The sequence below is a fragment of the Homalodisca vitripennis genome, chromosome 4 (genome assembly GCF_021130785.1).
Source record: "Homalodisca vitripennis isolate AUS2020 chromosome 4, UT_GWSS_2.1, whole genome shotgun sequence".
Classification (NCBI taxonomy): domain Eukaryota; kingdom Metazoa; phylum Arthropoda; class Insecta; order Hemiptera; family Cicadellidae; genus Homalodisca; species Homalodisca vitripennis.
This window is the reverse complement of record NC_060210.1, coordinates 51141801-51154105: the sequence shown is the minus strand read 5'-3', so window position 1 is coordinate 51154105 and position 12305 is coordinate 51141801.

Here is a 12305-nt window from a genome sequence, read left to right as displayed (position 1 = left end):
TAACGAAACTCAGCCTAATTTTTGGGCATCAATTAAATATCAGAACTTTTCATGATAGAGTAATGTTACGTATACGCACTTTAAGTTATACGCAATCAACCAAGAAATAGCAAAGATATGCAATGTGACAACACATACATAAGCACGCACGCACGCACACACATGCACACTCCCTCAGGCCACTCGTTTGTACCGCCTGGACATGTCACTGCAGTAGTAGGCCTACCCTACCCGCGTACAGTACCGTAACTCAGCCAGGCCCTACCCGCCCAACCCTTTCTATCCTATCCTTGATTTAATTTGTGCCCGACAAATCAGCCGGACATGTCCCACGAGCGGAGCACTAATCACGGCGACCGGAGTAAATCAGGACCCGGACAAACAGATCCCAGCGAGTAATTACGTTTTATAGGCGGAATCTAGCGGTTCGGTACGGGGCGGCTGTGCCTCGACACCTGTGTAGTAATGAAGCCTGGGGCTCACTATCACAGGTACGTGTCTTAAGAGATCGCCAGACACTGTGAGCACGACTATTGGGCGATAAACCCCAGTTTACTCGATAACTCTTACTGTATACTAAATCTGAACATATCTGGCGTTCTGTTATAAACTGATTTCACTAAGTTGTTTCACACAATACCTCAACTTTTTAATAAAATTATTGGTTTATAGAGCGAGCCATTGTCTCTCTACAACCTAGATAAAGCTTATAGAAAAATTCATATTCTTACTTTAAATTTTAAGGTTAATTATTAAAAATACCAATTTAAGAGGAGATATTATAGTAAAATTATACACGACAGCAGAAGGAGAGAGAAAAGATATGTAATCGTATGTTATATTAGAACAACTAAAAATAATACACGACAGCAGAAGGAGAGAGAAAAGATATGTAATCGTATGTTATATTAGAACAACACTGTATTAAATTTTAAGTGTAAAGATATATAAGTATTATTAAATGCAAATATGTTATAATCGTAAACAAACGAATTATTTTTAAACTCGAAGTCGTTAGAAACAAACTAGTTTTCATTTTTATGCGTTGGAATGAAACCGCACATCTTCGTTCGCTGACCCACAATAGACAATAAATTAGGAAGCGAGCCAGTTTTGTCTATGATGGCGAACGAGATGGTGGATCAGAATTAAACCTAGAAGGAAAAAATAAATAAAACACCGTGGATAGCATGCTCAGATTCATTTTTTAATTTGCATTCACCACAATAGAGTAGGAAAAAAACATTCTTTAACCAAGATAAGAACCTCTCTGTCGAAAATTTTGGCCAAACAATTTAGAAAAAAATCATTGCTACAGTTAACATAATATGTCGGTCACATGTCTCAGGTGCACCTGGATAAAAAAATTAGGAACAGCCATAGTTTAAAACAAGAACTGCCAATTCCACCCCGGTATCCTTCGGCTAAGGGCGGGCTCCTAATGAAAACCAAGAAATAACACTAAATAGCATTTAAAATAAACTTAAAAACTAAATAACAAAATATAAACTATAATAACTGGCAACAATAACAAAATAAATAAATGAATAAGTAGCAAATAGCAGAGTATCACAGATGTTGTCTAGTGGTGTTCAGCTCATCATTTAGGCCAGCTTTCCAGCAGAACAGGAAAACCCTGGAAACTGTCAGCGATCACCCATGATGAGAGAGCAACAGGAGACAAGAGTTCCTCTCCTGGACCTCGTCAGTGCGAAACAGCAACTTAAGCCAGTATGTTAGAGGGAAAATTAAAAAAGAAAGGCACATTAAAAATTGTAAAGGTAAAGAATTTTCCACAATTACTTCCTCTAGCGTGCAAAAATTTAGAAGTTCTTTGTCATTCTGCCTTCTGCAGCCACAACGACAACACTTACATATACTATATAAATAAACATATACATGAGCTGGGGAGAACTGCGGTCAAGACTTAGAACCGGCTCAGTCCTTTAAAATAAAATGGACTTCACATGTGGTTTTCCATTAATATAAAATACATGAGCATATTGCAGATATTTACTTCTAAAAATTTAATATTATTTTAATTTATTTAGAATGTTGGTAAATTGAAGATATATCCATAACACTAACGAGGTCGTAGTACAGAGTCAGTTCTGACAGTTAAATGTGGTTATTTTGTCAATAAGAAAATAGTTTAATTTGCCACCAAGCTTGTTTGTTTACCTATTTATTCGACTTGTTATGTTTTTAATTTTTTTACAAAACAAGATTTTGCCAGACCACATGTCGCGTAGCATACTGTGAATGCAAAACTTCAGATTTACAGATCAGTTTATTCTGACAGGCTACAGGTGTTATTTTATCGCATGTTAAAATGTTATATGATTGTACTCAGTTTGTCTACAATTCTGTTTGTTCTATAATTTTATCTTTTTCCATGGCTACCCATAAAACCAATTTAGATAACGTTCGCTAATGCTCAGCTAAATCCGATTGACCATCATAAAATTTTATGCTGGTTTTAAATAAATGTTGCTTAACAAAATTTCTTTTATAAATAAATTCGTTCTCGAGATGCCATGCGGACAGTTAGTCAGATATAAAAATGACGCTTTCCCCCAGCCCTCGAGTGGTAGGCTTCGCCAACGCTCAGCCATTAGTTTCCCATACATAGATAGGTGTGAAAAGTATACTTCAGTCAAAAAAGCTACTCCAGCTCTGATAATCTCCTTCCGGCTAAGTTACGTTCGGTCCTATAGTAAAGTTTGCATTGTTGCCCTCCCCCCTCCGCACCCAACAACAAACGGATATTGGGCATATGAATAATAAAAATATATTTCTTTTAGAAGGTGTGTAGTAACATGTGTTTTTTTTTATTAAAGTCATGATACACGTATACAATTTCAGAATTGTAGAACATCAGAATGTTGAAAAACAAAATAGTTCATTTAGTGCTTACAACCACAAAACGTACTTCAGGTTTTGATGACACGTGTGTCCAATTTCATCTTTCATAGTCGTGGACATTTTTCAAGAAAAATTTTGTTCATTCGACAAAGGAAATAGGAAACATACGGTGCAGTGTGGTCAAGATAATATCTAATAAATAAACTAATTCAATCCAAAAACACAGCAGACAAAAGGATGTAATCTCATATTAGATGTTTAGGCAAATATATTCTCAAAATATTGCTGGCTCCATAAATTCCATGATCTTGTTTATAGCCAAAATCCGTATTGTCGGTGACTATAAAGTAACAGGAACAAAGCATTCCACGTGCCCTGCTCAAGAACGCACCCCTAACACAGATAAATTCTGAGTGCACAAGATTCGTAAATCGCGTTATCAGGTATCAGATCAGGCTGTCCTTCAGTGGAGGCTTAATTCAGAAATACTTCATCCAAAACCGGTTAGGACCGCGCGGGGCAAACGGCGCTCATAAAATAAACGGAATAAATAATTAAATAGTTGAGTTATGGGCGCAAAGGTGTCATTAATATGAAAACACTTGGCTCGAGACAATCGCAGTAAATAGTAATGCAATACACGGGCAGGGGCACGGGCCGTGGCGCGGCTGTGGCCGCAGGGGTCCGGTCCTATTGTCTGGCCCCTGTCAGGATACCTCTGCCAATTGCTATCTGGCCACATAACAGCTGATCTCTTTCAAAACCACCGGTAATGACAGGTCTCCACAGTAATTCCGTTTGTTCTGTCCTCAGTTGAGCAATTTGCCTGGCATTCCAACCGGTATTTTGACCAGGAAAACAAATATTACCTTGCGACTTGTTTGCGAAGTATAGTGGTTCACAGAGATTACCCCTATCCCTTTGATGACAGGTGTTCCGCAGTGGGATATGGGTTTAAAAGCTTTCAGATGATTTTGCTCCTAAGAATTCCAGTTCATGTTGTGATTTCGGCCCATTTAGGCCTTTTTTTCAAAATTAAGTTGTTCTAAAGCTTACCACTAGACTTCTAAAGTGCTTAATACGCATGGTATAGACAGAGTTCTTTCAAAGAGAAAAATAAAATATACGATAAAACACTGAAAATTTGCTTCAGTTATACATATCTTGTACCCTGGATTCTGAGGCAGGAAATATTTTCAAATTGCGCAAGAGATTTGCGCAATCGTAAGAAATTTTCAATATCTTGTAAAAACTGAGGTGTCTAAACACTCACTGAGTATAGAGTATCATGCAAATAATAGAATATAGTATCCTTTATGGCATTAGTGACTTTAGTTATAAGGATTCCTCCTTATAACCAAGTAGGGCTTTAAAGCTTTCTTCATTGTGAACATTGGCCTGGTACAATAATAGAGAACAAGAATAATGAACATTTATAATGAGTTTTTTTATAAAACTCGAAAGTTGTCTTTGTAAGTGTTCTTCAGGAGGCATAGAAAATAGGTTTAGTCAACGTACCTTTCGTGAACGTGGCCCTGGAGGATTACAGAGTACACAACCTTTATCACTAACACAGCTGCCATTTACTGCAAAGGCAAATCAAAAAGTACTGGCTATTGTGGAAAACGAGTCGTTTTGTTAAACTAAAATTTTTATTAAATGGCCTAAAATACCTCCAAACGCTTTAGTAGGGTATATTTTTGGTACTAAATTTTGCGATATTCCATGGAGTTGTCCCCTTAAGAAAGTTAGAAATATGTATTCTTTGTATATACTTTGATTTTTTTATAGAATGTGAATGACGAAATTGTGAGTTTTCCATCGCTAAAACGTCTTAAGTGCAAATATTTTAAGAAAAAGTAAGTAGAGTATCTACACATGATGCTCTGCGCGGGGTGGGAATAGATTCATTTAAAGCTACATTATTTTTTATGTACGTAATTGTATACACTAATCTGTCCCGTAGCATAACTGACGAGCGTGACTTGAAAATGAAAATACAGTAATTTATAATCTCCCAAAGTAGCTTATAATAAGCTTAAGTTATAAATGGTTAATGATAAAGTTTAAACGGTGCGGCGTTGTATCTCTTTAAGGACAGTACGTGGAATTTTACTCTAGGAGGAATAGTGAACGAGGCTTTCAGGAATTTGTGAGAACGGGTAAGAAGTAATACATCATTTATATGATAATACTGAGTGAAAAAGCCAAATCATATTTAATTTACATTAAAAGGCAATATTTTGTGTAATATTGCAAGAATAACTGAATGAGACGGCCTAGATTAAAGACAATATTGCACTGGTAGGAATACAAAGTGGGACGTTAAGAAATACAATTACATGCTTGTTTTGCAAAGTGATAATAATAATATAGAATATTACAGAGGAATATATATTGAATAAGACAGCCTAGATGCGTATTTAGAACGTTGTATGGAGAGCTGTACAATACTACAGCTGTAGGAATACTGATCAGACATCCTAGAAGCACATTAACAGATCCCACCGAGGCTTGTACCGGCACTCAAAGGAATATATAAATACCGTATGTGCCTGTAAACCAAGCAGCCAGCTGCAGTAGCAGTGGTTGCGGATGTGTAATAATGTATCCACAGATTATGTTTTATTCACAGACACAAGGATGGGAACTTGTATCCTAGCGCTTACAAATGACGGGTTGCGCAACACTACATGTCAACGCCTTTGACGTCTAATTTACCGTTCTGTATATGTGTGTGCGTGTGTGTGTGTGTGTGTGTGTGTGTGTGTGTGTGTGTGTGTGTGTGTGTGTGTGTGTGTGTGTGTGTGTGTAGCGCGCACGTGTGTGTGTGCGTCCTCGCCCGTGTGGGTGACAAGTAGTTTGTTCACATGCGACCGGCTGTTGCCGATAAGATTCTGAACCCATGTAGCTCACGATATATTCTCTGCAGGGAAGAAAATGGACGATTGGGAAATGGACATAAAGCAAAGAGAAAAATGGGCTACCACCACAAACTTGTTATGGAATCGAAAGGGAAAGCTAACTCTCGTATTGCAGCAAATGTCCTTACTATTGGTATCTTAGCTGTTTTACCAAGATCTATTTATTTATTACCAAGATTATTGTTTTATTTCGATTTATTACTAATCATCAATTCAACTAAAAACATCATTGTTGTGACAGTGTACAAAAACTGTATAATAGTGCCAAGAAATATAATTCATAATAGGCATAATATAACATTTCCTAAAAGGAAAATTTAATGTTTCTTAATTAATTACTAGTTAATAATTATAATAGAGATGCAACTTAATTGTCCCCAAATCCTACACATTATATAATAACCTTTTTGTTCTCAACTGTGTAAAATCCCCGATACTGTAACAACACCGCAGCAAAAGATGTCTCTTCACACCCTCCTTACAAATTACTAAAAAACGGTCTTCTCGACCTTAAGCTACTCCGGCAGCGCATTGTAAAGCCTGATTCCATTAAAATGAAGATGAAATACTCAAAGAAAGTACTTCTGTGCTAGGGTATAACTATTTTGAAATTTTACCGCAAATTGTAATTATGTGTTGGTAGCCCTGGTTTGAACAAGATCATGTTATTGTGGAAAAATTTAAAAACATGTAAATATAAATGGATGGGTAGATTAGACTTTTATTTTCCATACAAAGAGGTTTGCACAAAGTACGCTGCGATTTTGTATATATGGTTCGCACTGCTTTCTTTCAGGGCCTGAATATTAGTTTAGTTCTAGTGCATTCAGAGGATCAGATTTCAATCGCGTCTGATATAAATGGATATATACAATGCCATAATAAGCCGCTAACAAAACTTCAGTGTCAGCAAAAGCAGTCAAACGGCTCAGTACAAAAATTCCCGAGCAGATCCTCCCACAGATAACGTCAACTTGAGAAGAAAAATTCAGGTTACTGTCAATGAAGATCCCAAGGAACCTAGCGCAATGACCGGAGGAGACTTCAATTTTCTTCTCCGATTTGGGACTTTCTGAAACCGATCATCGACAGAACCCACAATTAAATGCAGACAAATCCTCCGGAACCCCTGAACCAAGACAGACGTCCCCTCATAGACCACCGCTTTAAGTTTATCATTGTTCTTGGCTGACAATGAAAAGGAAGTATCGTCTGCAAGCAGGCAAACATTTCCGCTCGTGACTTGCTTGGGTAGAGAATTGTGAAAAGGAGGAAAAGTATGGGCCCGAGCACAGATCCTTTGGAAACTCCTCTAGAGACCACCATAATTGATGACTGGACTGACCCAAGACATCAATCAGAACAAAATAGATAGCTATCCAGGAATGAGAAATATCCCTAAGTCCCAGTTAAGACAGTTTTGCAAGAAGAATCCTGTGATCTATCATGTCAAACGCTTTTGACAGGTCAAAAGATATGCCAGAGCTTTTCAAACCTAAATATATATACCTGACTATGTTAGAAACAAAACAGTGTATAAAGTCAGATGTTGACTTCCACTTCATGAAAACCAAACTGGTTTGTAGACATCACGTGGTTTAAGGGAAAAAAGTTAGTAATCTCGATAGAAATAAGCACTCAGACACTTTTGATAAAGTGGAAATAAAGGAGATTGGCTTGCAGTTATCCTTTTTCCCTTCCTTATAAATTGGCCTCACGATTGCACTTTTTAGCGCTGAAGAAAACTGGCCCAGAAAAAAAGATCAGTTTTAAAGATTTGTAAGAGGCTAAACTATTGAGACAGAAGCTTCCTTAAGAGTCTTGGTAAAATTTCATCATGACCCGCTGATGTTTTATGTTTCAGTGACATTATTTCACGACACACCTCTTTTTGGATGTGGGACATAGAAATAATGTTTTGACGATATGATCCGGCTGGACTATAAAATATACAGCATTTCTTATGTATCATGTATGTTTCAGTGTTTAAATACAAGATACAATTGGGTTTTGAACATATATCCACTCATTACTGTTATTAAATAAATTTAGAAATTTTTTATTAAGTGACCTAATGCTAAATTTTAGAACCAGGAAAAAACACGTAAAGCTTTTATTTAAATGGTGCACTATTTTACTAAATGGCAGTCTAAATCTGAGTATCATATATTCTACTCTGAAACCTAATAAGTACAAGCAATTCCGTTAAGTGAGTAACAAATAAATTATAATTTTTCATTGCATTAATAGCTAGTTATTTTTAAAACCTTGTTTTTTAAAATTACATCAATAAAAAAACAACCGAAACAATATTCAAAATTGGTATGAACTATTAGCATACATTCCATGTTATTTTAAACTACAGCATAACATTAAAGTTATATTTATTGCACACATAATGTTACATATACGAATTTCGTCAATTTATTTCTCCATAAAACATATATTAGATTTGCGCAGAGACTAAGAGATATTGTAAGCTGAAGATTTTGAGGATACTTTATATTTTTAATTGTTAACGTTTCATTTTAAATACATGGCATAGTTGTATTTAAATAATTTTATAATAAATTTAAAAAATACTAAGCAACATTTAGGCCTGTTGAAATTAATGAGAAAAAACTCTTTATTTGCTTTAGTTAGTTCTAGAGCGATTTTAATAATGGTCTTGAAATTTTCCTTCTTTCTGCAAAGTATTGTGAAGTTAGTTATTGTATTTGTTATCTTATAAAATAATAATTTACATTTAATATGATTCACATACTTATTTCTATTGATAATATTGAATAAATATTAGCCAATCACTTGAGGATCTGTAAAAAATGTCATTTCTGTCTATCATGTTGGTCCGAAAATCTCGAGAATATCTGACCTTTAGACTTGAAATATTACATGTCAACCCATAATAATGTTCTTAGTCTTTAGCTTTTTAAAAATGTTTTTATGGTTAATCATGATCGCATTGAGACAATCACTGAATCAATAAATGTGTAAACAAACTGAATACAGTCATATGACATTTTAAAATATGACATAGTAACACATGTAGCCTACCGAAGACTGTTACTAAAACTTTACAATATAATACCTATATTTGTATATAATTAAGTAAGCAATAACATGTTATTAGGAATTTTTTCTCGTTTTCCAGGAAAAATTTGGTCATTTATTAAAAACAGTTTTAAGACATTTACTTTTATTTGCATTAGCCAATCAGTAATTCTATAGCCCATTCATTTACAGACAAGTGAATTTTATATCAAATTGAAGGTTCTCTTAAAGATCATGTCCAACTTTACTGAAGTATACGATTAATGAATTAAAAATATGGTAGGCCTATTGCTTAGTCAAAGCAGTTCCGAATGTAAATTTCCACTACACGTTGCGAAACAAACGTTCCATCATCAGATGGTTAATAACTTGAAATTGATCATTATTTCATACAACGACTCAAAATGTTCTGACAAGAAACCACATCAGTTCACATTGTATTTTTCACAATATTCTCAGATAATTCTAAACAGCTGATAAACCAACAGACAAGAATACACCAGAAAGGGGAGTGAGAGCTACACACTACAACCTGGTTACTGTCCGCCCGGTCGTGCTCGTGTGTGCGCGGTAGACCTTCCGTCTTAATGTTTGATGTTTTTGTTCCTATTTATTTTGTTGTGTGTATGTCTTATTTTAAACAGATGTTAAACTATCACTTCCACGTTTTTACCCCCCCCCCTGGTGATGGAACTTCTGTTCCGAAACAAGGAAACCTGCAACATTTGGAACTGTTTTGAAAGGTATAGTACCATAGTTCATTATACAGTTCCAAAGATATAAGGCTGTATATCATAAATAAGCATATTATATGATAAATATTGTAAAAAAATTAAATGAATTCGTTTCGATCGGCTATTTAAGTTAAAGTTAAGGAGACCAAATCCAAATTGATATGGATATTATGTTAAGCAATCGGATGCAATATCTGATAGTTGCGTGTCGGAGGCCGACTGTCCATAGTTCACCAGAGGCGACCTTCACAGAGCACACCTAGCCCGTTTCACCATATTTATGTGGACATAACGGCAGCTAATTGGGACAATATATGCGGGGGTGGCGAGTGTGAATTGCATTACAGTCAATACCACAACTCATTACGACCTCATTCAGGGCTCTGTATAGTTTGCCACTGGATACCGTTTAGATCTATCAGCCGATTTTTGTCTACAATCTGGGTCAGCACTATGATTTACTAAGTTCAACGATCAAAGTCCCATGCTTCTTTCGTGGGTTTTTGTATGTCATATAAGAGTGGTGTGTTTAAAGTAGTAATGTACCTTAACGTACACTGTAACCGGATCTAGCAAGAATTGTTGTAAACATTCGATGAATAATAAAAAGCCTTTCACTTTTAGTAAAAAAATTTAAAAAGAGCTGTCTATCATACTGATCACGTACTGATTACCTTTTTTCACAAACTTAAAGTAGGATGGGTTTATTAAATTACAAATTAAAATCTACTAGTAAATTGTTCAAAGTATCAGAATTAAAAAAAAAACATTTAAAATTGTATTTGGTTAGGTAAGATAAGATAAAAAATATACAGCACACAAATATAATGTGTATGTACATTACAAATAAATAATACTGATGGTTATTCCAGTTAATTTGTTAAAATAAATAAATAGAATAAGCTCAAATTACAAATTAGAAGTCAAAACGTATTTCAAAATACTCATGACAAAATAATCATTGTTTTATTGTTACCGTATACGTAATCGTATCACTTCAATATAATTATGTAAATACATAATACGTGATTTTTTTATTCCTTCAAATTGAAAAGGCATTGAATAACACTATTAAAATATCAAGCAATATATTTAATTTTGGGTTTTAAAATAGGATAATAGGATTTCATACATTTGCCATCGTTATATGTTACAAAATTGTAGCAAAACTTTTAAAATAGTTTATTATTTTTAATGGTTTGTAATTTTCAATACAAAATATATTATTTTACTTAAGTATAATTTTACTAAACAATCAAAAGCTAAATAACATGACTTATATTTGGAGTATATAAAAAAGCCCACTAATATCACTGTAAATCAATCTGATCAATAGTACGTGCTCAAGCACAGCAGTAGGAGGCAACTTGGGCAACGTAACATTTAACCGAAAACTGGCTACCAGCGTATACCACTGTTAATCAGCGTAATGAATAGGAAATACTCAAGCACACCAGCAGGAGAAGATGTGGGCAAGGTAACATTTAACAAACAGCTGGGTACCAGCCGATTTCACTGACAATCAATGTATTGAATAGTACAAGCCTAACACTAACCACAGCAGTAGGAGGCGACTAGGGCAGGGTAACATTTAACTGAAAAACGGCTACCAGCCGATATCACTGTCAAACCATTTAATGATTAGTACATAATAAAGCACAACAGTAGGAGGCGACATGGGTAGGGTAACATTTAACAGACAACTGGCTACCAGCCGATATCGCTATCAAACAATGTAGTGAATAGTACGTGCCTAACTACAGCAGCAGGAGTAGGAGTGGACAGAGTAAAATTTAACAGACAACTGGCTACCAGCCGATGTCACTGTCAATCAATGTAGTGAATAGTACGAGCCCAACCACAGCAGCAGGAGGAGGCGTGGGCAAGGTAACATTTAACAGACAACTGGCTACCAGCCGATATCACTGTCAATCAATGTAGTGAATAGTACGAGCCCAACCACAGCAGCAGGAGGAGGCGTGGGCAAGGTAACATTTAACAGACAACTGGCTACCAGCCGATGTCACTGTCAATCAATGTAGTGAATAGTACGAGCCCAACCACAGCAGCAGGAGGAGGCGTGGGCAAGGTAACATTTAACAGACAACTGGCTACCAGCCGATATCACTGTCAATCAATGTAGTGAATAGTACGAGCCTAACTACAGCAGCAGGAGTAGGAGTGGACAGAGTAAAATTTAACAGACAACTGGCTACCAGCCGATATCACTGTCAATCAATGTAGTGAATAGTACGAGCCCAACCACAGCAGCAGGAGGAGGCGTGGGCAAGGTAACATTTAACAGACAACTGGCTACCAGCCGATATCACTGTCAATCAATGTAGTGAATAGTACGAGCCTAACTACAGCAGCAGGAGTAGGAGTGGACAGAGTAAAATTTAACAGACAACTGGCTACCAGCCGATATCACTGTCAATCAATGTAGTGAATAGTACGAGCCCAACCACAGCAGCAGGAGTAGGAGTGGGCAAGGTAAAATTTAACAGACAACTGGCTACCAGCCGATATCACTGTCAATCAATGTAGTGAATAGTACGAGCCTAACCACAGCAGCAGGAGTAGGAGTGGACAGAGTAAAATTTAACAGACAACTGGCTACCAGCCGATGTCACTGTCAATCAATGTAGTGAATAGTACGAGCCCAACCACAGCAGCAGGAGGAGGCGTGGGCAAGGTAACATTTAACAGACAACTGGCTACCAGCCGATAT